The sequence below is a fragment of the Oxyura jamaicensis genome, chromosome 2 (assembly GCF_011077185.1).
Source record: "Oxyura jamaicensis isolate SHBP4307 breed ruddy duck chromosome 2, BPBGC_Ojam_1.0, whole genome shotgun sequence".
Taxonomy (NCBI): Eukaryota; Metazoa; Chordata; class Aves; order Anseriformes; family Anatidae; genus Oxyura; species Oxyura jamaicensis.
Genome location: NC_048894.1, coordinates 106648741 through 106671493, shown reverse-complemented (window position 1 = coordinate 106671493; position 22753 = coordinate 106648741). Strand labels below are relative to the sequence as shown.

At 35.6% G+C, this 22753-nt stretch overlaps 1 protein-coding gene and 1 long non-coding RNA gene across 9 annotated transcripts in view; one reads left to right on the top strand and one right to left on the bottom strand.

Moving 5' to 3' along the window:
- The window catches only part of DLGAP1 (DLG associated protein 1), a 414689-nt gene that overhangs the window by 168051 nt on the left and 223885 nt on the right, over positions 1 to 22753 (top strand). The gene's annotated exons all lie outside the window — the stretch shown is intronic.
- Positions 10215 to 17352, bottom strand: LOC118163201. Its single transcript, XR_004748911.1, has 3 exons — positions 17342 to 17352; positions 15445 to 15451; positions 10215 to 10364 (listed from the first exon to the last, which is right to left on the bottom strand). It is a non-coding gene; the product is annotated as an uncharacterized LOC118163201 (long non-coding RNA).

The window sequence follows — 22753 nt, the reverse complement described above, 5'->3', positions numbered from 1 at the left end:
AAATAAAAAAAGAGAAAAGAAAAAGGAAAAAAAGAAATCAGTCTTGCAACATTTATAATATATACCTCTGGATGTTTCTTAGAATGGAAATTTGATTAAGATTTTTTTTTTTTTTTTTTTTTTTTTTAAAATGAAAAGGACTAAGAAGCTTGCACTGCAGTATTTGATGTGCATTTGTGAACAAGGTTCATGACATTAAATGCCAGCATCTAGAAGGTATTTTTCAAATGCTTTTTTTTTTCCTCCAATTGTTTTAAGCAACGATGTTTTTCTTCACTGAGTTATCTCCCCAGTGTATTCTTTTTGCTTTTTTGAAAATAAAATTCTTTGGTGAGTCTTTTATTTATGTTTCTTTCCTTTGGCCTGGAATTCTTTAAAATATCCATCTGCTTGTCCTTCTTTGTCCTTTCCATCATTCTGTCTTTTCAGGAGTAAGGTCATACAGACTCAGTGCTACTAGTCACTAAAATATTTTCTTTTAAACAAAAAGCTTTCCTGAGCTTGTGTCTAGCCACAAACTCTTTTTTTCTACTTTCTTCATCCCACTAGGGATGATTCTTACCCCAGGAAAAAATTTCCATAGTCTAAATGAACAGGAAGTCACCTGGGCTGTACTGTAGGGTTGGTTTTGCAGAAGATAAGAGTATTTGCATAAAATCATTGAATGGTTTGGGTTGGAAGGGATCATAAATCTCATCTAGTTCCAACCCCCCACCATGGGCAGGGACACCTCCCATTAAACCAAGTTGCTCAAAGCCCCATCCAGCCTGGCCTTGAACATCTCCAGGGATGGGGCATCCACAGCTTCCCTGGGCAACCAGTGCCAGTGCTTCACCACCCTCATAGTAAATAATTTCTTCCTAATATCTAATCTAAATCTACACTTTTTTAGTTTAAAACTGTTACCCCTTTTCCTCTCACTAACTTCCTGCTAGAGTCCCTTCCCAACATGACCCACCTATCAAACAATGTTAAACAGGACACTTTTCACTAAAATGGAAGAAAATAGGAAATTCACTAAAATAAAAGAGAACCTAATGAGGGCTAAAGGTTGTAAAAATAATAATAATAATAATAATGAGTTAAGAAGTCTTCTCTTTTTCACCTCTCCTACTTCTCCAGAGTTTTCCTAGTTCTGTCTATGGCACTGTGGTATTACTCAACCAACTCTGTTTTCACTGGCTGTGTGCTCCAGATTATGTTTTCCTATGTATAGCAATTTGTACTTGCAGAGTAAAGTTATTAATTAATAATTACCCATCTAAGAAGTTATTATCTAATACTTTCTTAATTGATTAATTGCAACCTAAGATCTATGAAGTGGAAAAAAGCAGTTGTGCTTTGAAAAAGCTATCTGATAATTTCCTTATGAAACAAGGCATTCTTTGCCTGAATAAACTTTCTTGTTTATTAACTTGCATGACACATACTCAAACATGCTTGCCCTGCATGATTCAATGGCTTTGAATTTTAACAGTCCATTTAGGTAGAACTACTGTAGAGAAACCTGCTTAAGACATGAAGTGAAAGTCAATGAACAGTGGTAGAACTCAAGAAATTACAACTGATACTTTGAAGCATTTTCTCAGAACTATGCGGTGTATCAAGGAAGTTCATAAAGAATCTCCCTACTATTAAAATACAGTTATTATGGATAACCTTTAAAGTATCTAGCTTTTGAAGAACACTGACATAACAAGGATGGTATTCTACTTAGAATTTACCTTAACAGTTGTCAGAAGACTGCATCCTGCAAGGAAATGTTACCAAGCTGTACAATTAATGTCTTACAGACCATCAAAGAGAATCATTCATTGCATGAAACAGTTAAAAGTAGGTTCTTATCTTCACTGGAAATGGAGCAGCCAAGCAATAAAGGTCACACACTTAATCCTTAATCTAACAGAAAGTCAATATGAAAAGGCTGCATGCAACTCCTACACCTCATTCAGTTTATTTGCTGAGTTATCCAGTAACTATTTTCACTTGAATTTCTTTTCTATTTATTTTAATAAATACATTATAGAAGTATACATTTAACTTAGGACTTGTGAAAGTGCTAAATATAGTAGCAGGAATGTTGCCTGGTTGCATCTTACAGAAGTGTGACATTTGGTATCTAAAATGTGTCATTATGGAAAATAAGAAGGAGAGGATGGATTAGAAAGGATTAGGTACTATGACTTAAATAGGACAATGTACATAATACAGCTGTACACATTACAGGTATACATTATATAGTATCTGTAAATCGATGTGTTGGTTCCTTGCCTTCTGCCACTTCAGAGTTTACAAACAAACAAACAAAACAACAACAACAACAACAACAAAAAACAATTGTTCTTGACTTCTCCTAAATAAATAGACACAAAGAAAATAAATACCGGGTTACAAATGCAAAGGGAAGATACCTTTATTCATGCAGAAATAATTATTTTGGGATTGTTGTCAAGAATTGTAGTAGATATTCAGCGTGCACACAAACTGCTGAGCTATCCTGTTTTTAGGTCCAATTTATAAAATTATAACTTGTTCTGCATTTACTAAGGGTACAAATATTTACATGACAGCTTTAGTATGTTATCACATAGCTATTGCTCTCTAAAAGAAACAGAAAAAAAAAAAACAATAAGAAAAATAAAAGTATAAAAACCTTAATAATGAAATTTTAACTCTAGAGAATGCAGATTTTTCAGGTTAGAGGTGAATTTCTCTTTGATCATGGTATAACACCTTTTAAATTCACCTGCACATACATTCACATACCTCAGCTCTCCTACCAAGAAACTCCAAAATAAATAAATAAATAAATAAATAAATAAAAACCTGCACAAGCAGAGCAAACTTCATGGAATGGACCACCACAACCTTATTCCCAGTGCCCTGCAGATCTGTCCCAAATACACTCTGTTAAATTATACAATTATCAGAACAAACCATATATCATACACTTGATAGCAATATTTCCTACTAGAAAATAATATGGTGTGCAAATTTACAGTTATTACACAAATATTATGAAAACTGCATAGAACAGTTTTTTCAGTCTAACATTACATATGAGTGAGACCTACATAAAAGGTGAAATTATGAATTATTTCAACAGTTAAATGATAGATGATTACAAATAACCAGAGGAGCATACTCTGCCTTGTACGTTCTTGGGCATATAAATATTTGGGGTTTAAAAATGGTCCATCACACTTCTGGAAACCAACAGCTCTTTCTTCTTCTACAGTAAGTTGTATTCTATGAAGAAGGCTATTAAAAAAAAAAAAAAAAAGAAAAAAAAAAAAAAAACATAGATTTTATTTTTCCTCCTGCAATCTAGATATTCCTTTATTATAACTGGACTTTCTGTTGCTTAACAGGAAACACAGGCTTCCTTTTAAAAATCTGTTTTCTTTCATGAAAAGGCAACCCTCAATTCTAATATGTAACAGGCAAAAGCAATTGCAATTGGGATAAAGCATTGGTGGAACAACTGACATCATCTACTTGGACCTTGTGCAAAGCTTTTGGCACTGTTCCCAGTGATATCCTTGTCTCTAAACTGGAAAGACATGGATTTGATTTTAGCACTTGGTGGTAAGGAATTGGCTTCATGGTTGTGCTCAAAGAGTTGCAGTCAATGGCTCAATATACAGGTGGAGATCAGTTACAAGTGGTGTTCCTTAGGAATTGGTATTGGACTGGCACTGTTTATTATCTTTGTTGGTGACATGGACGGTGAGATTGGGTCCACCCTCAGCAAGTGTGGCAAAAACACCATGCTAAGTGGTGCAGTCAACATGCTGGAGGGAAGGCATGCCATCCAGAGGGACCTTGTCAGGCTTGAGAGGTGGACCTGTGCAAAACTCATTAAGATCAACAAGACTAATTGCAAGGTCCTGCATATGAGCCAGGGCAATACCAAGCACAAATACAGACTAGGAAGAATATGGATTGAGAGCAATCCTGAGGAGAAGGACCTTGGGGGTGTTGGCCGATGTGAAGATCAACATGAGGTGGCAGCATGTACTTGCAGCCCAGAAAGCCAACCATATCCTGAGCTGCACCAAAAGAAACATGGCCAGCAGGTCGAGGGAGATGATTGTCCACTTCTACTCTGCTCTTCTGATAGGAAAAGGAAGAACTGGTTTTAAACTAAAAAAAAAGGTAGATTTAGATTAGATATTAGGAAGAAATTCTTTACTACGGGGGTGGTGAGGCACTGGAACAAGTCGCCCAGAGAAGCTGTAGATGCCCCATCTCTGAAGGTGTTCAAGGCCAGGCTGGATGGGGCTTTGAACAACCTGGTGTAGTGGAAGTGTCCCTGCCCATGTCAGAGGAGTTGGAATTAAATTATCTTTATGATCCCTTCATAAAGGAACTAGATGAGCTTTAAGGTCCCTTTCAACCCAAACCATTCTGTGATTCTATGATTTTATGATTCTGTGATACTAAAATATTGACAGATCTATTTTTTTAACCAGTAAATATAAAGGTGAAATAAGTAAGGTTAATTTAAAGGTTCATGTCAAATATAATTTAGGTTGTAATTATTCAATACAATTGTTGTTTCTTGATAATTCATCTTTGCAAACTGAAAAACTGATTAAGAGAGCCCATTTCCTAACGAAGAGGTTATAGCATCCTAATATGAAGTATCCTCATGTAAAAGTAAAGTGGCAGGATCACAGCAGGTATAACATGGCCTAAACATTGATGGACATGAACTCTTGTCAGGAGAATTTATTAAAATAATCAGTATTCACAGTTTAGTACTTTCATTACCACTGAATTAAACAAATTTGCTCTTAAGTCACAATCCCTCTTTCTTAGGCGTTATAAAAGCCATGTGCTGACATTCTGCAAAGGCATGAATGTCATTCCATGTCAGTATATTTCTCTTCTATACTTGCATGGCTTAAAATCAAAGAGTAAGTGAAGGCCATCATAATTTGAGTGTGTCTGATAATTCTTAGGAGGAAATTAAGTGTATCAAAAAGAGGGAACACAGCCAAAATATGCAAGAAATCCTCAGAAATCTTAAAACTGTTGCATAGTTTCTTTCTCAAAAAGGATACCTGTGGTAGTATGGTACTTTGGTAGTAAAGTACAGCATAAATATTCAATTTGCTCCTGACAGAGAGGTAGAAAGGTAAGGAAGATAATGAAAAAAATCATTTATACAGTTTACCATAATTATATATATTTTTTTCACATGTGACAGTAACATAACATTATTGTATTTGTATATGTTAATTGCATTAACTTCCAGGTCAATCTACATTAACTATATAGGAGGAGCAAAGTCTCAGCTAAACTCTTCTATCTTTATTCACATAAAATGTTCTTTCTCTGTAGAACGCAAAGAGGTGTTCCCCCATATTCCAAATCCTCTTTGTCTATGTGAGACCAAAAAAAATATCAGTTACTAATAAAAAAAAAAAAAACTAAAGGCCAACAAAATCTCTTATTTTTCAGCTATCAGGATCATTTGCTCACTTCAGCACAGGGGAGGTCTGTCTCAATTCTCATTTTGACTCTGTATTCTGGACATTTTTTTTTTTTGTCTTGCCATAGCTCAAGTATGGTCTAAGTTGTCTGTGCCTTTTACTCATGCTTTGATATTCATTTACTCTGATGTAAGGGGTTTCTTGTGTTATCTTATGCCGCAGTTTACAAGAGAAGTTGCTGTTAGACAACATATCTACAGTATTTGAAGTACTGTGTTCCATCCAAGCATCTTAGCTTCCCTCATACCTACTCAAAAGTTACCACTATCATAAAATAGACATAAAAATTTATTACATAAAACGTAGATGGTTGCTAGATTGTTATTACTGATAGTCAGCTAGGCACTATATACACACTAAACCTGTGTTAACAAATCATCTTTATTTTTTTTCTCACCTTACATAGTCTTATGCTCTTCTTAAACCTTTAATTTTAAGGGCAGTCATTTGCTCTCTGTCCTTCTGTACTCTGTCATACTTGGATGTTGAAGTGACTGAAGCTACTTGTTAATAATGTTTAATAATTTTTGTCCATGCTGTGTTTCATTGTTCCTGCACATCTTAATTAGCTGCTCCAGCCTAACAGTTTTGACAGCATTGGGAAGTGGGAAAGGACATGAGCAGTGCTCTAAGAATCATTTGCATTTAGTATCAGACTTTTTTTTTTTACTTTTTTTTTTTTTTTTTTCAAATTCATTTCCTTCATTTTCTGTCCTTTTGGTGTTATTCAGTGTCACCATTTCCTCAGTTTAAACTTTCACTAATTTCAGATGCTCTTTCTCTCTTGTTCAAATAGCAGACTTCCTTTGACTACTTATGTGATTTAAGCCTCAGCTTGGCTTTGTTGAGGGATTTGAAATGGTGTACATCCAGTGAAGATGTGGAAAGGCCTAGGGAAAGCAAATGAAAGCCGATCAGTACATATGTATTCAAATCTGAGTTAGATGAATCAAGCAGTTCCGTGTGCTCTTATCATTTATGAATAAAGGACATCTGGCCTTTACAAGTTTATCCTTGTCTCCATTCATAGTGCATTTTTTTCTTGAGTAAAGCAGGATATAAATGTTGCATTGCATGAAAAACACAATAATTGTGCAATATATTTACCATTGCCCTCCTGTCCATGCAGTTGCAATGTTGACTAAGTACTAATGACACAAATTTAAACTGTAATGAGAAACACTTTGAAAACACCAGTGAAAACCTTTTAAATATTGTGAATCATTTTGTGCTTTTGAGATGTTTAACCTGTACAGTTGTCAAAAGTGGTAGAGAAAAAGAGAAATTTCAAGAAGATAAATTTGGTTAAAATGTTTTGGTTTCAAAACACAAAGCTGAAAACAACTTTGAGTTCATTTCATTTGTTTTGGAATGAAAGACAGGAAATGCAGACAAAAATTACAAATCTTGTGAAAATTATGATTTTCAACAAAAATCACTTTTATTTGAAAAATACTAACAACTAATTTTTTAGTGTTACTGTTTATGCTTTTTGTGTTCGTATTCCCTTTCTGCCACAAAATAATAAAAAATAAAGGCCCCTGCATAGTAAGAGGAATACTAGTAAATACTAGGTGAAAAGTGCAGGAACATCCTGCCTCTGTGTCAGCCTTATCTCAAAGTGGCATGTCTGCATGTTGGCAGATTTACCCAGGTCCCTAGAGAGTTTGACATCAGTCTGTTTCCATCCACCCCTGTATTTTGTCCTGGTATGTCTGACCCTCACAAGAACTGGTATTGTGTGGGGAGGAAGCTCAGCTGTTTGGAATAAAGTACCTTAGACTGGGGAGATGTCTGTCCTAACAGCTGCTTTGCTTTTGGTCTCAATGAGCTCTAGGCAAGGCAGCTTGCCTTCCTGCATTCCAGTTTCCTCAACAACTAACACAAAAGTGAAAATAAAAATGAAGTTTGGCTGCAGAAAATGCCCCATAAGAGCGCTCTCATAACTGCTCTTGTAGAGCACTGTACTCTATGTGTCCTGATGAAAATGAGGATTGTGCTCCCCACATGCAACCTGGCAGTGGACAAGGTAGAGAGAAAGCCTACTCAGACCCAAAGTGACTTTCATTCTGGCAGATACGCCTGCTGCCCTGGCACCAGAAGTATTTAGTTGTGTCTATGACACGGCACCAATACTTATCCTGAAAATATAACTTCATGACACGATGACAAGAGAACATGCATTTTGATAGCATCTTGTTTCTACTCCTTGTAAAGGAGTTTTTGTATTTTTCTCACTCATGCCAGCTCTTGCTGTTGAACCCTGGATCCAGCCTGGATCCTCAACTCTGGATTCTTAAATGTTTCTCCTTTAATGGTTCTGCATCTGCAGGTCTTTTCCAGAAAGCTTGTAAGAATATGATGCTATGAGTCTTATATACTCCTGCTCTGGCTGGAAGTGCATGAGTATATTATTTCCAGGGGTATTTTAATGTGCCCAAACTGTATTCATACAAAATATATATTTTAACCAGATATATATATATAAGATTGAAATATTTGCTAGGAATTCTTTTCTAAAATATCTATTTTAGAGATGTTTAGCCTATATTATGTATGGAACTGGAAATATTGTCCTCACCATAAAGTAGATTTCACTATTAACATACACAAAGCCCAAACTAATAACCTATTTTTCCATAGCAGGTAGGATAAAGAAGCTTCTGGTTGTACAGTTTTATCAGTGTCATCACTGCAAGATGAAAAATATTGATGAATGAATGAGCAAAGTTTTGATTTGCTAATTATGATGAGAGAAGACTGCAAGAAATGTCTTTTGTTTTGCCAGTGGGCCTTTCTATTGAACAACAAATCTGAAAAGTTACAGAATTAAATCCTAGTAAAATAAATTGAGATTTATTGTGTAATATTAGCTGGTTTTCTCTCCCTCATAATTTGCTGCCTGACAGAAGTCAACCAACCAGTCTTCTGTTTTCCAGGAGTTTCTAAACCTACAGTCCTTGCATGCTCAAAGTCAATAGACAACTACAGGAGTCTGGAAAAAGAAACTAATAAGCTTCTTTTCAGTAGGCTTATATGTACTATATGGAGGGCTGTACTTTCCCAGAAAGATTTGTGGCATTGAAAAACATTGAAAACCATGGTTCAAAAAATGAGAAAAACATAGAAAAAAAAAAAAAAGTAATTTGCTTATTTTTATTTGTTTGCATCACTATATGATTATTAGATTGTTGTGGTTTTTGTTGTTGTTGTTGTTTGGTTGTTTTTTTGTTGTTGGTGGTGGTGGGTTTTTTTGTTTGGTTGGTTTTTATTTAATGGAGGACCACATCTAAATCATTTTTCATATTCTGGAAACTTCTGCTGCCTCTTGGCAAAATTACTCAGGCCTCATTTGGACTCTTGCCGAGCTGCTTCTGCCTGGAGGTGAAATGGATTATATGAGTCAACTATCTCTTTAATGATCTTCTGTTTATTAACAAAGAGGATACAGAAAGCATATTTTTTCTGAATGCAGGAAGAACAAACAGCAGGCAATTTCCTTGCCTGTAATGCCATCACAGCCTTTTCAGCCTGCCCTTTGTACCATGGATTTATTTTTTAACCTCTGTACAAAGACATATATTCACATCTTCTCCTCTAGTTCTCTGTGGCCTGACTCTTGGCTTTGGGCAGGTGGTGAATTCTGAAGCTACAGCTTCATCATACCAGGTGTTCAATAATGGTGTGCTTAAAGGAATTTCTGTCTATTCCATCAAGAAGACACAGTTTCACTGAACTAAAAGTTGACCTCACTGGACTGAATGCCTGAGATGGGGATAGCATAGGGAACTCTTTAAATTGGCTTTAACACTGAATAGTTCTATAATATGGAAATGTGGCTTGATGTTGCTACGGATATAATGACAACACTATCTTACAAGGTTAAAAGTCTCTTTAGCCCTGTATGCCATAATGTGTCTTCATCCATGAGCAACTGCAGCTACCATGGGAAAACAGGACAAAGTGCACAGTGACAGTGACGTCTCCAAAATTTTATCCCAGTCTCTAACAGGTTAATTACTTAATTAGTGCCCAATTATTCTACGCCATTGCCAGTGAATATTAGATAGGTACTTGACTGCAACAAAATACTGTATTACTATTGAACTGCTGCTTTTTTTTTTCCCTTAGTTCCCACAGAATATATAAATTGGTATGATGATGCAGTCTAATTTAACCAAAATTTCACTCTTCTTTTACTGTGTTTTAAAAGGCTCCCTTAAGTTATGGCGAAGGGTCAAATATGCATTGGAAGCTTAATTTCTGGAGGTGAGGCACAGTTAATGGTTTGAACTGTGATGCAATTGTAAAAAACATTCTGATGTATCAGCTAATGATGCAACCGGTCTTTCCTTAAGCAAGGTATTTATGTAGCCTTAGGTTAATGACAGGTTATCACAGTTGTGGGTAAATTATTCAAGTTCCATGCCCCATTTCCCTCATATTCCCTACTGTTTTACAAGACCCAAGTTTGTTCACTAAATAATTATTCTTGATTTGGGAAAAAAAAAAAAAAAAAAAAAAATGACACATGAAAAGGCTTTGAAAGTATTTAAGTAGCTTATTTTTTCCCTTCGGAGGAAGCTCCAAGTCTTCCATTTACTCATTTAATCTGTCATTCCATTGCACCCAAGGACAAATTGTCATTTTTGTGTGCTTCAGTAATTTTGTACAGCACACACAGAACAAACAAATATCAAGTGTCTGAAGTTAAAGTGGATCGCACACAGGAAGCTGTTTCCTTCCCTCCATACATTTTTAATAGAGATTTTCTTGATTGCAATGTACTAAGTAGACTTCTGCCTTGGATTTTATAAATGTGTTTATAATAGCAATGGATAAAAAAATTGGTCACAAAGTGTTCTCAGAATACACTTTTTTCAACAACTCACAAACAGTGGATTGAGAAGTATCTGGATGCAGAGAATGAACTAGCTAGCAAATCAAAAGGATCTCATCATTTCACTTTTACAAAATACTATCTTAGATAATAACTTCTCGGTGTTGTTTCCATATACTGTCCCACACAATGATGCGGTATAGAAAAAACATCTTAGAATTCACTTGTATGAATTTTAAATGTAACCGAATAAGATAGCACCATATCTTGGATATTTTAGAGGCTTAAAATAGAACTCTGAATCTGAGCTGAATAGAGCTTTATTAACTGACATCATTTTTCTGATAAACGAGATGCTGTGTTATTTGACTAGAAGCTATAAAGCATTTTGAATGAAATAACAGAATTTAGCATGATCAATATTTTAGTAGGATGCCATGCTGTCAAAAATAGGTCTTGGGCGATTTATGATACTAAAATTACAGTTTGTTTATTGAACTCGCATTTCATGATCACTGGAGTTATTAAAACTGAGAATTAAATAAAGAAGTTAATTTAAGAAAAGGAAATTGCCATAATTAAAAAGTACAAATCATGTATAGCTTACTACAGAGAAGAAATAAACCAGTTTTATAAGAAAGTCAAGTATCATTTAGAAAAAGTAGTCCCTACTGAGTAGACCTACATTGGCTTTTTTCTGGCATAAAAAAAAAAAAAAAAAAAAAAAAAAAGACAACTATTTATTGATCCTTTGTCATATTCTCATGAACAAAATGGCTCTCTGGTATGTTCAGTGCATCTAAATGTGAAATCAGGAGATAAATTGTACACTATTTTTTAAATTCTTATTCAATATGTATAACTGAATTCTTATAAAGAATTACTATAATTAGGTAGAGTTAGGAAGGATCCATGAGAAAAACAAGAATTCTGAAGCTGTATTTTTAGCAGCTATTAACATTCACCATGAGTTCATTCAAGACTGGTTTGGGCTTACTATGAAGAACCAGAGCGGTTTTACAATTTAGGACAGAATTTATTTTCTGTGGTTTCAAATTTGATCTACTGCTATCTCATGTTTAAAAAAATGCATAATTACGACCAAATTTCTTTACAACATTAGCTAATTATTAATCCAAAAATTATGTAAAGATCAACAGAAAACACAATTCAAACAAACTGAACCATTATTAACTAATAATATAACTAAGATATCAACACCTTGCTGCCCAAAGACTTCCATTTAGTTACTTTTGAAGGGGGAGACACACGATGATCTTTAATTAGCAATATTGTTAACCCATCTTTGCAGCTCTGAGCACTATTGTACGTACCATTGTAGGTTTCTTGCTACCTAGTGAAATACCATGTTTTGGAATGCACCTTGATGATGCTCCTATAGAAAGGTTTCCCTACCTGCTTTTCTAGGTATAGACATTTTATACTCTTGTGAGCTCCCAGACTTTTTGGCTGCAGTCTTTCCACATTCATATTCTCAGATAAGCTTTTCTACTCTCAACATTGATGGATTTTTCCTCCATTCTACTGTATTTTTAACTGTCCTGGTTAGAGATGTCAGCCGAGAAGAAGCTTTCAGTGCACCTTACATTTTGTAATTACAATAATTCTGCCTAGAAGAAAGTCATTAGAGTAGGGTTTTATAAATATTAAAATGGCCTGGAAATATTGTCAATAAAGCAATAATACTGCTGTATATCAAGCCTGAGTTTTTGAGACCTTACTGTCCATTTGTTACAATGAGTAAGGAAAACATCCTGATGTTTTCAAGTTACTTTTTGAGGTGGAGAATCTAGAAGGCATAGACATTCAAAGTAGTTGTTTTGAAAGAAAAGGCCTCTGAAAGTGTGGTGGCATTTTGTGATGGAATGGAGAACAGGATAAAAAGTGTTGCAAAAAAAGAGATTTTACAAAAACCTTGTGCATGTATACCTACCACTGTGGGGGAACAGTGTCATTCATCTAATTTGGTTTAAAAGATACTCCTAGCTTGAAGATGACCAACCCTTTATTCTGTTGTAAGAAAACAAAAACTGTAGCTGAACTTTGCTCACAAAATGAATTCCTCAGCACTACATCCTTTGGGGAGTAGAGAGCTAACCCTGATCCTGACTTGATTTCACTAGATAATTCATTCAGTATATTGTTGAGAGATCTTCCAGCAAGTGGTATCTCAGTTTTTTCTTGTGACCATATTTTTAAGAAGACATTCAGAATATTTTTGAAGTCTCAGCTCTGTACTTTATATTACACAAGCCTACAAATAAGAAAAAATAATTTGAGTGACTTGGTTTTTGCACACCTTTGAGATCATTGCACACCTTTTAATTTTATGACTTGATACTAACATATTTGAGAAGTGCTGCCTGATTTCTTCACCAACTTACAGAATTTGGAAAAAAAAAAAAAAAAAAGATATTCTAATGCTCATCAGCAATAAAAATCAAAGCATAAAACAGGCATAATGAGAGCAATTGTAGTGTTTGTTACTTGATTTTGAAACCCATTACACTAAAAATGTTGTTTTTTTTATATATATATTTTGCACTCATTGCATATATTTACAAAAACAACATTTGACATCAAAGTTTAATCCCAATATGACAGAAAACATTGCAATTCTATTATGTTAGCAACATACAGTGATAAATACAGTACCCATAACATAGTTTAGCCCAGATGCAATCAACATAAATACCTAAATGTATAAACAATGCTTCTGAATTTTGGTGTTGGCAGTGAAGCTGGCCAAAGAAGAGAAAAGAGACATTTTCATAGCCTTAACAAATTAATGTTGATTCAAGCAGAAGATGCAATGGCTCATCTTGAAATATGGTTGATTGGTTAGAAAAAGTAATTGGAAGATGGAAAATGATGAGAAATTTCATAGCTTCAGGATGCTATTTTGCAGATATGAAGAACAAGCATCGGTGTCAAAAGGTACACCCACATATAAAATGTCTCTAGCTTTTTCCCTTAAAAATGTTGAAACTGCAGATTTATGGAATTACATATTAATTTGGGTTAAGTAGAACTGTTTGCTGGATTGCTATTACAGTGATTTGACATAGGGTTGCCTGTTGCATTGTTAAAGATGCATTTTGTAGCAGTTTGTACATTGAGCTCTAGGGCCTTTGTTTCTTTCCTGTGAAGCGTTGCAGCTTTGCACATTCCCTGCTTTTCAGTGAGAGTTTGATGTGCGAACTCACAGCAGATTTAGTGGGAAAAGGGAAACATAACCATTTGATAAGCTTGGCGCTCTTTGTCAGCTCCTTGTGACACCCCAGGCAGGCTTAGTAGCCTATCACAAGGCACAGGAATGCTTTCACCTCCAAAGGGAAAGCCAGCGTCAGCTTAAAGGCTTGTGACAGCAAGGAGAGAGCAGAGAGAGTTGGGAGCAGGCTCTTCTTTCCACACTAGCATGGGAATTTAACAGTCTTTTCATGACTGGCAGAGAAAAACTGATGTTGTATTTGCTCCTCAGTGACAGAGCAGCTTGCGCAGGATATGTGGAGGAGTGTATTTTAAGTAACGAAATAAAAACTTCAGAAAAATTATAAACATTAGCCAACAGCTTAGCCAACTGCCTCATTCTTGAGACTGCTTTCATGTATTTCCAGTTGAAACACAGCCAGTCTGTATGAAGAAAAATGATATAGTGCATTGCTTTTGAGATGTAACATTGTTAGCCTTATTGCCTACTTTGGTGTGGCCAGTGAGAACCTTTCTTCTCCTCCCAGTCTGTGCAAGAGTGGGATGGGCATGGAAATGAGGTTGAGTCTTGTTTCGTTCTCTGCAATCTGTTGTCAGAAGTTTGTTCCCTTACACATTAAGCTTCATTACAAACAGTCATTCTTACTGCTAAGGGCTGTCGTCCTCATTATACAGCTGATGAGTTTGTTGGAAATGTGCTTCATGGTCTGTAGGAGGCTTCCCAGAGTAGCCTTCCCCTCCATATGAGATTAACAAAATGCCCAGAGAGATTTTGTTCACATATCTCAGACAACTGCCACCAGGGTTTGTAAGAGTAAATATAGGCCTCCTTCAAAGAAGATGTAAAAATGCCAAATATCATCATGCTTTTCAGCCAGCATCTTTTACAGGTAAAAGGATTTTTTTGTCCATCTCCTGCACGGAACCAAAGAACCTAATGGTGCTTTCAAGATGGGCCAAACCAGGACTCAATTCTTGCAGTAAAGGACAGTCCTATTACTTTTCAGTTGTGTGATAAAGGATGCCTACTAGTTTTAAGTGAAAAACATTTTTTCCTCCTCCTTTTCATTATTACTTGAATGAAATCACATGCACTGCCTTTGGTACAAATTTATTTAAGAGGTTGAAGTTAATGAATTTAGAGGAGACATTTCTAGGTAAGTCTAAGAAATTTCAAAAAGTGAAGTCATATTGAGTTCATGCTCTAATATCTTTAGCCTGATTTTGAAATTCATGCTCTGACATGTGGTATTAGACAATTAATTGGCTTCTTAATGTAAAACTGAGAATACACTGAAAATCTTAATGAAATAGTAAGGGTGGAAAAGATAACTTCAAATGTTTTTACTGTTCCACTGGGATTTCCAACGCTGCAAAACCTCCCATTAAGAATTAGTGCATCCCTTTTGAAATTCATTTGTGGAATATGGCTACAACTGCAAAATATATTGCACTGATCAAGATTAGTTAAGATCAGATTTTAAAATTGTAATGAAAAGGGGCCATTTTGCTGTTCCAAATTGCTTCCAGTCAATATTTGGTAGTTTTAATTTGGGAATGCCACCGGGATTCATCCTACTCTTGTATTATTTCTGACCTATCATAATGTTTGCTTGTGGGTGGCTGTCATTTGTTGACATAACACATTTGTTTTTTATGGATCTGCTGATGTTATGCAACTGTTTCTCAGTTACATTGTCAAAGGAGAGGTGATAAAAGACTTGTGAGAAATATTTATTACAATCCTTTCTTTAACATGAAAATGTTTCTGTTGCTTTTATTCTTCATTCTCTAATGATTTTCTAGAATCATATCATATTTTGTGTCTTTGAATACAGGTACATTTTCACCTATATCTGTTTGTTCAAACACTAGAATACTTGAGATCTGGAGTTAATATTTATTAATCCACTTTTACAGCTAGTGCAGTATGTGCTTACATGCATAATGGGAGCGGCTGTAAAATCTCCATTGTTACAATCACAGAATCATAAAATATCCCAAGTTAGAAAGGACCCACAAGGATCACTGAGTTCAATTCCATATGTCTGAGAGCATTGCCCAAATGCTTCGTGAACTCCAGCAGCTTGGTGCTGTGACCACTGCCCTGGGAAGCCTGTCCAAGTGCCCGACCACCCCCCTGGGTGCAGAACCTTTCCCTAACACCCAGCCTGACCCTCCCCTGTCCCAGCTCCGTGCCATTCCCTGGGGCTCAGCGCCTGCCCCTCCCCTCGTGAGGGAGCTGCAGGCCGCCATGAGGCTTCCCCTCAGCCTGCTCTGCTCTGGGCTGAACAAACAAAGGGACCTCAGCCACTCCTCATACATCCAGCCCTCCAGACCCTTCACTGTCTTTGTAGCCCTCCTTTGGACACTCTCTAATAGTTTTATGGCCTTCTTACATTGTGACACACAAAACTGCACACAGCATTTGAGGTGAGGCCTCATCAGTGCAGAACAGATTGAGACAATGCCTTTCCTTGACTGGCTAGCAATGCTGTGCCTGATGCACCCAAGGATACAGTTGGCCCTTTTGGCTTCCAGGGCACACTGCTGGCTCATATTCAGCCAGAGAAGCCATTCAGAAGGTGCAGAATCCAGCACTTGCTCTTATTGAACTTCATGTGGTTGGTGATTGCCCAGCCTCTAATTTGTCAAGATCTCTCTGCAAAGCCTTTCTACTCTTGCTGGAGTCAAGTGTTTCCCAATTTAGTAACATACATAAACTCAGGATGCATTTGACTTCTATGTCCGGATCATTTATAAAAACATTGAAGAGAACTTGCCCTGAAATTGAGCCCTGGGAAACCTGGGGCTCCGTGAACAGAATTGTAAGAACAATTTAGTTTGTAATGTTGATTTGTACATACAAAATTAAAAAATTGTGATAGAATGTTTATTGATGGAAATCACTTCATGAATGGTATTTGGCTGTGGGGCATTAAAGCAAGATCAGCTTTTCATAATCCAATAGACAGCTGTGGTAAAAATACCTGGTCACTCAGATACTTGAAAACTGTTCCTGGAGTGGTACACTGAACGTGTAGTGCAGGGAATAAAGCTCAGAAATGGCTTTCCCACAATGCTGAATTGCTGAGTCTAGAACTGTAAACATGGAGCTAACATTCATTTCTGTGCATGTTCATGAACCTTACACATATCAGAAATGTGAAATGCAAATTAAGCAGAGCTGCAGTCAATAATTGAAACACTTTTATCATGGATGCCTGTGTTTTGACTGTAATATATATGTTGCTAAAATATATATGTCCATCAGTTGTTGGTCATTTGCCCATTTGTACATGGATCAGATGCTTGAACCTATATAGCTGGTGATACATTTATTATCTCTATAAATAACTCCAGTGTGTATATACAGTTTGTCTTTCCAAAGGATGACTTAGATATTGATATATGACAGCATATAGTTTGCTGCCTTTCAGTAATGACTTCATATCTCTGTCCCAAAATCATCAATATAGTTTTCATTTTTTTGTGTTTCAGTAATTTCAGGTGCAATACCATGTTTGTTGCTGTGCTTGCGATCTCCAAAGTACATTAATGTACACTGAGAAGGCAAAGTGACTAGCACAGGAATGAATAATTACAATAATGACTAGTTGTTATTCTTGTTTATTCTGAGGAGTATTCTAATTGACTGTTTGGGAAATGGCTTACTTCCTACATAGCTGTCATATATATATTAATTACTGAGTTGGAAGGCAGTTGATTTAATACTGAGTGTTTCACTTCACCTAGAAATACCATCGACTTCTATATTTACCTGTCATGTAACCCTAAGCCAACCTACTATTATTTTTGCTGCCACCAAGCTGTTGCAGGTCCTAGAACAGCCTTAAAAGTGTTGTGGAAGAAGCATGTTGGACTTCACTTATCCTGTGAATTAGGAACATTTCCATCTGCCATTTCTTTGGTTTCTTCCAGATCTTGTCCTCAACTTTAGTTCACAGACCAACACCAATGTCCTGCAAAAATCTATTGTAAAATAGGTCCTTTTAGGATAAGAGCAAATAATGTTAACTTCCCTGTCTGAAATAAGGATACTGTTCATAAAGTGGATCAGCAGAGAACTGCAAAGGCATGTGTAAGTAGAAGTCTTACTTTGAAAAATAGAGAGGTGCAGTGAAATGGCACTGTAGAAGGAGACACTGGCCACTGAACTGAAATCAGAGGTGTTGAGCAAGTATACTCCTGTCAAATGAGAAAGACTGTGGATGAGTCTCTTCACACTTAAGAGCTAAAAGATATGTCAGTGCAAATGCCTCTACTATGTTTAGCTGTGACTGATGAGTTGATAGGGAAAGATGTGGTAATAAAATCTAAAATATGATAAAATATTACATTTTATTTTCTTGCACATCTTTGCTGGTTTTGATTGCCCTCCACTGGGCCATTTAATATTTCTGTGGATTTGATGGCATGACTTTCCAAAATGCTGTCTTTTCTTCCTGTTAATTTTGGGGTCTGTGACAAGTATGGTTTCAATTTTTGCATAAAAATGAGGTTTTCATCTCTGCTTACATCTGACATGAAACATTAACTTTTACAGGTCCTCGAAGTTTCTCAGATCTTTTTTAGTCCATGTGAACTAGAAACCTCCTTTTTGGTGATCTGAAAATAAGCAAAGTTTGTTAAATGAAGACACACAGACTTCATCCCATATTTCTTCTGCTTAAGCTATTTATTTTTATATGAATTGGTATTATTTGTTTGGTTTTTTGAAAGGATTTTATTGTGGAACTTTTAACAAGAAACAGGTGGCATGGAAGGCTGACTGATGAAGTACTGTTTCTGCTTTTACACCCTATGCTTCAAGAAAGATGGGGATCTATAGGGTAAAGTTCAAGAGAGAAATTGAAATAGTACAAGTCTAGAAAACTGATTACAGAAAGGAAAGGCTTCATTAATAATAGTTGCTCAGAAAAGAAGATAGAAAATTAAGAGGAGTTACTATAACCTTTATTTAACCCAAAGGCCACTGTAAAGAGGGAGGGAATTTATTTTTCTGCTTTGCAAAAGGTATGACAAAAGCTATCAGGCTGTCTTTTCAGAAGGGATGATTTAAAAGTATATAGGTATATTTAGTCCCTGTTTTGGTAGGAGTATTGGTAAAATGACCATCTGCAGTACAACCCAGCTCTTTTTTTCTGACTTCCCTATGTTTATGAGGAAGTAAAGGGCAAAGCAGAAACCAAATGACAGTTTCTAAGAAGCAGGTGTGAGAAACGCATGTAGGTCTCTGGAGAAAAGGTTTGTTTGAAAGTTTTGTTTTTGCTAAGCAAGAAGGCTTTGTGAGGCCCTGTAAATTTCAGTTTTAATAATTAATACTGTAAAATTATCCTAAAAAATAAGAAACATAAAGAATATGATTTATGGAACTATTTGGAATTCCTTATTCTTTGTGGAGATGTTTTGTTAGTAAGTTTTGCAACTCAGCAATATTCCAGTAGTGAGTCTCTAGTTAGCTGGTAAGGAGATTCACATTTGACATATGCAGCTGAGTTGTCAGTTTTCAGCAAAAGAGCAGGGCAGGTCATGTTTCTAGTGTTCATTTGTATTTACCATCTTATTTATATCTGGGATTGTGTGTTAGAAAATATTAAAACACAAATATACGCACAGCAGGGTTTTCAAAAAGAGATTGTGTTGACTTTCTTCCCACAAAATTAGGAAGATCTGAAATCTCTGTGCTAATTATAGAAGATGCTCTACTAGATACAGCATTCTCCAGCGATTGGTTTTCTCCCCAGGAAAAAGAGGCAAGACCAACATTGTCCTAACAAAAATGGTGTTGCTTTCAGTAAGAATAATCATGTGCCAATTTAAATTAAATATCTGTGCACACTCAGATATAAAATATTTCAGACAATGTTATTGTTTGTGTTTATTTACAGCAGTAGAGCTAAGTGTTCCATGTCTCCAAACACAGTGAATCAAGAAATTATTACATTTAGTGTAACTTGCTTTTCATGTCCATACAATTTTTATACAAACTTTTATTTTAAGACGTAATATACAAAACCAAATCTTTAAAAATACAAAAGTATGCTGCCCAATCAGTGAAAATGGATAACTTCCAGTCTTTCAGGTCTGCACAGATACTTTTAGATGCTTCCATTATGGTATGGTTATGGGGTGGGAACCCATGTTTTGGGCATCATTTTGGTTGACCAAAGGCCAGGCCTTTGACAGTCTTTATGGCTTCCTCCAGTGGATTTGAATGGCGTATTGCTGTTTCACAAGAGGTGAATTTCTGGATCTCCTATAAGAAAACAAAGAACAAGGACAGGTATCTGCATAATGTTGTACCCATTCAGAAGACCCTAGAATCTAAGGAAAACTGCAAAATTTTTTTCTTGTGCACCATTTTACATCCTATAGATTTATCTCAAGCCTGCTCCAGATGCTTGAGAGGAAGCTAAAACGGGATATACAGCAGTAAATGATCATAGTAGGAAGTCTCCAGTCCGCTGAACTCACTTGGTAGTTTTACTCCATAATTTTATGTTGCAACACGATAATTATGAATGCATAATACAGCAAAGTAGGTGCCATCAAAAAAAAAAAAAAAAAAAAAAAAAAAAAAATCTCAACCACTTCATCTGCTTACTGGTTACTTGCAGCAATTGCAGTATTATACATTCTGAATGCACAGAGCTGCATAGAATTTTAAATACCAGAAATGTTAAGAAAAAATTAAAGGCAGAGGTCTTTTCAGTATATTTGAGCAGGAAAAAGCATCGGCTTATTTACTGCTAAAAAAAAAAAAAAAAAATGGGGATCTTCCAACTTCATTTTGCCCAACTTCATTTTGAGTAGAAATATGTGTTAGCATTGATAACTCCTAGGTATAACATATGAGTCTTCCAGGCAGCTAAGTTTTAGATACAACACAAGACAGTCACAGTGGACCTATCATAGTTTATATGCGTAATAAAGTCAGTAGTGTCAACTCCAGATGTTCAAAAACATCCATCAAGCTCCAGAAACCATTGATTTATGTTTCTTTTTATTCATCTGCTGGTTTCTGAGATTTTAGGACTCCCTAGGATCTTGTTTTCACACAGCTGAGGATTAGAAACTTGCTTTATTTTTAATGCAGAGTGAGTTTCTCACATTCTTTGTCACATACCATAAAATATAACTGTACTGCTAATGCTAACTGGAGTTTTCCTGGGTGTGCAGAGATGATACTGCTTAAAGAAGCTAAATATGTCTAGTAAATGAAATGTGATACTGTAGTACAGTAACTTTAAAGTTTATCCAAAGATGTCTTGGAGCTAATGGCCTGATTCATGAAAGGAGATGACAAATGCAATATCAATATATGCCAGATGATTTTTAAGAGAAGCTAAAGTAACTACTTCCTCTTTATTGAGATTTTTTGTGAAGCTCTTCGGTAAAAATATCCTCTATAAAATTGATAGAGTACATGTACTTCTAAACTAAATAATAATAATAATACTTTAATATTTTTTTCAACTCCATCTTCTCAGTTAAAACCAGGTCACGGTAGAAATCTAGACAAACCAATATATCCACCATATGACAACCAGGAAACACTGAAACATGGAATTTAGGGGAGTAAAGAGGGGTGTTAATTCACTACTAAAAGAGAAGAAAAAGCTGAGAAGTTAGAAATTGCTTAGAAAAAATTTTCTTCACTCCACAACACAGCCACATACACAGTAGATACAATATTTTTTTAGATACAGGAGTTCATATATAGTACTTTTCTTCAGGCAGAAATAGGGAATTTGATATGTCATCAAAAAATGACATGAATCTGTCATATCACAGCAAGAAAACAGTTACCAAAGAAAAACTTGAAAAAATAAACTTGACTTAAAATCAGGATAAGGGTCTGAAAAACAGAACTTTCTTCTCATAATAACATGGAATAGTCAATTTTTGCCGTTCCTCCAGTCTCTTTGAAGACTTTGGTCCAGTGTTATTATACCTGTACATCTCTAGCATTATAAACAAAAAACAATTGCACTGTTGGGGAATTTTATAAACATTGAATCAAGTTTTCTTCTTATGTTTACTTTATATCAAAGTGATTCCTGTCAGTCCTTCAAGCTGCTGATGACTTAAGTGCCTGCAAGTAAGAGAATAAGTCATTATTTCTGATGATGCTCTTAAGGCACACAAAGTTCATGGAAGAAGGCAGCCTGGAGGTTTCCACTCAAGAGCTGACATGGTTGATCACTTTGATGTGCTTTAACTTTCTTTAAGCTACCCTCAGAAAATGACAACTCAAAGTTCAATTTAATACTCAATGCTTTCAGTTCCTTTTAACTAAACAACCCTGTTGAGTCTCACAGGACTCAACACACTTATTCTTAGACACACTATATCTTAGACACACTTATTGTTGATTATAAAATCAGCATAATTCTGACATAAAATTCACTACTAATAAATTTAGTTATGTATAAAAAATTAAAACCATTTCAGTATCATAAAACTTAAAGTCACATCATATAATGAAATATTATGCTGATATAAAGTGCATACTTTAGATGTCTGAAGAAATTACAGATGTCCTAAGAATTGTCATGTTCCCATATTATAGTCAGAGGAAAAATTTAAAACATTTTTTCTGTCATTATTCTAATACTGTGAAAAGTCTACATCAGTATTTTCAGGCCCAGCTTTACACTTGAGTGTAGCAGTGAAGGTAGCTTTGCTATACTCCGTGTTCATTGCACTTCACGTCTTCATTTTGCAATTAAAATTGAATGCTAAAACCTCACTTTATTTCTGGATAGTCAAGTTATATTTCCTTTATATCCAATTATTATAATCAATGGCTGAGTTTTGCAACACAAATAATGTCTCATTTAGTCAATGCAAGCCTGCTATTTAAATTTTTTCTGGTGGGAGACAAGCTTGTGTTTATGGGAAAGATTTTGTATTTTCTTTAAGTGTTTATGAGTAAGAAGATTAGAAAATTATCTTCACTGAAATTATAATCTGGTTTACTTTTAAAGCTGCAGAAATGTATTTTGAGTCTCACTCATCAAAAGAACGTCACAGTCGTGGAAGGTGAAGTTAAAGCACTTTTCTTTGGGGAAAACCAAAAAAAAAAAAAAAAAGAGGAAGAGAAGAGAAGAGGAGAGAGGAGAGGAGAGGAGAGGAGAGGAGAGGAGAGGAGAGG